The sequence below is a fragment of the Silene latifolia genome, chromosome 11 (genome assembly GCF_048544455.1).
Source record: "Silene latifolia isolate original U9 population chromosome 11, ASM4854445v1, whole genome shotgun sequence".
NCBI classification, from domain to species: domain Eukaryota; kingdom Viridiplantae; phylum Streptophyta; class Magnoliopsida; order Caryophyllales; family Caryophyllaceae; genus Silene; species Silene latifolia.
The window spans coordinates 151,366,487-151,369,293 of NC_133536.1; the positions used below are offsets into that span (position 1 = coordinate 151,366,487).

The following is a 2,807-nucleotide window of genomic DNA, read 5'->3' on the forward strand; positions in this document are numbered from 1 at the left end:
TAAGAGAAGGAGCCTTATCCCAGGATCCGGGTGTCCCGAACTCAGGACGAGCGTCCCAGACCAGAATCCGAGCATCCCAAGGTTCAATCCGCACGGATCTTCTTACAGGACCTGAGCATTCTTCATCCTAGGACGCGCGTGTCTCTGGGGAGTTTCTGCTCAATCCGCGCATGTCCCTATGGGACTTGCAAATCGTCAACTTCTCTTAGGGTCTTAATCGTCATTTAAGCCCTTAGTAACCCTAATCCTTGTACTTAATTTTAGTATAAATACCCTAGTATACTATCTAGATTATCATCAACCTTAGAATTAAGTCCTAATCTCATTTTAATCTCTTAATTTAGTCTTAATCCAAGTTGTAATACACATTTCAATATTAATCACATCGTAATCTTTCCTTAATCTCTTAATTGTTCTTAGTTGTAGTTGGGTAATTAGAAGATTATTTGGGGTTTATTGGAGGATTGACAACTCTCCATCAATCATCAAGTTTCCTTCTATTATTCTTTGCTTTATATTTGGATCAACTCAAGTTGGTATAATCCCTTTTACCTTTGCTTAATTATTGTCATTTGCATTACTTGGTCATCATGGTTTGCTTTGCTAATATGATTGACATCCTTATTAGCATGTTAAACTTGACATGAGTGAGTAGTCTCTTAGCTAGGGTTAATGGGAATTTAGGGGAATCAATCATAGGATTAGATCTATGATTAATTTAATATGCTTCCATAATTAGTTGTTTGCTTGTTGTGATTTCAATCTATGCACATGTTATGTTTGATGAAATGCTAGACTATGAAACCTTGCATTTTTTACCCATCTCTTATCTTTTCAATGAGGCTTGTAAGATATAAGCCAACTCAAGCCTTGTTAGACCATGCATAGAGTTGAATAGGAAGAGACTAAGTCGACTTGTCGGTGTTGTAAAGTCTTGATCGACTCGGCTCCGGGAGCTAAATCTTCCTAGGAATTGTAAGATATACACTAACTCGATTCTATCACAACAATAAGTTGCTTGCATCTATTTGAGAACATGTTTGTATGATCTATTTCCATGATTCCATTTTGAACCCATGACACCCTAATGCCCTTAATCAATTATTTACAAATCCCTTTTATTGCTTTACTTTGATTTAATTCATCTTGTTGATAGTTTAGATTACATCTTATCTCAACCCAAATTTGTGACACCCTAAGACATAGCGACTTGCAATTGAAATCCTAAATCAATACTCGTCCCTTGGGATCCGACCTTTACGTACCACTCCACTAAAGAGTAGTTTTTAGAGTTAGAAATATTGTTTTGGTTGATAGCTTTAACGACGACCACATATCGAACCAAAAATGGCGCCGTTGCCGGGGACGGTGTTCAATTGATTTGATTTTCGTTAATTGTTTTGAATTGTGTCTTTCTTTACCTTGGGGAAGTCAATCTCTTCAAGGTTATTCTAATTGTTTACTAGTTGTTTGATATTTTGTATGACTAGGAGATCACAAGGAAATCCATTGCCTATTTATCTCGAGATTGAAAGGACCTTAACCAACAATAGAAGAGTTGTTAGGGGTACTTCAAGAGTTTTGGGTATTGGAGAGGTTGTGGACATTCAACCAAATAACATTGAGTTTGTCAACCCTTTTACAAGAGAAGGAGAGGATAACCCAATTCCAAACCAACTACAAAATCAACCAACAATGCCTAAATTTTAATCTCATTCCGTACCAATCGAGGAGAACCTACCAAACGGTACTCCTGCACCACCACATTTAACCGGTAATTTCAATGCCAAATCCGCATTTATACAATCAGTTGGGAGAAGTCAATTTGGAGGGATGCCTAGTGAAGATCCTCATTTACATATGGAGACTTTTTGTGACTATTGTGATGCAATTTCTCAAACCAGAGTTAGTCACGAGCAAATTCGATGGGTATTGTTTCCTTTTTCCTTGATCACAACCGCAAAGCAATGGTTGAAGAGCCTAGACAAGGCTACCCTTGGTATTGATTCATGGAAGAAGTTAGTACTTGCCTTTTACAAGAAATTCTATCCTCCGGAAAAGACTAACATGTTGAGAACCCAAATCACTGGGTTCAAGCAAAGCGATAAAGAATCATTATATGAAGCATGGGAGAGATTTAAGGACACTTGTCGCTCTTGTCCACACCATGGACTTGGTGAGTGGTTCCTTGTTCAACAATTTTGGAACGACTTTTATGAAGACTCACGCAATGGGCTTAATATGGCATCTAATGGGAGGTTTACCGAAGTTGATGACAACCAAACATGGGCCAAAATCGAAGAGATGGCGGTTCATAATTCCCAATGTAGTAGGCCTCGAAAGGCCACTAGAGGAGGAAAGCATGAGGTAGATTCCGTCACATGATTGGGTGCTCAACTAAGTGCTCATATCGACACCATCAACTTACAGATTTAGAAGGCCATGGCTAAACTTAAAGAAGCTTCCAAATCACGCAAACAACATGTTAATGCTATGATGGCATCATCCTCAATCCCAAATGGAGTATGTGAAAGTTGTGGAACCTTAGGGCATGATCAAAACGAATGTAGGGGAACAAATGAACAAGTAAATGCTTTCCAAGCATACAAGAGTGGCACCCCTTATTCCAACTACTATAATAAGAATACCAAATTCCATCCGAATCTCTCATACAAGAGTCAAAATGTCCAAAATCCATCAACAACATACACCCCACCTCCAATGAGAAATCAAACTGAAAGTCCCATTTTCAACCAAAGCCAAGGATATCAAAATCAACCTTCCTACAACCAATCCAACGACCAAAG

At 38.5% G+C, this 2,807-nt stretch overlaps 1 non-coding gene across 1 annotated transcript; it reads right to left on the minus strand.

The window, feature by feature from the left end:
- Positions 1-2,067: 2,067 nt before the first annotated feature.
- Positions 2,068-2,174, minus strand: LOC141615798 (small nucleolar RNA R71). Its single transcript, XR_012530194.1, has one exon. It is a non-coding gene; the product is annotated as a small nucleolar RNA R71 (small nucleolar RNA).
- Between the last annotated feature and the right edge of the window lie 633 nt (positions 2,175-2,807).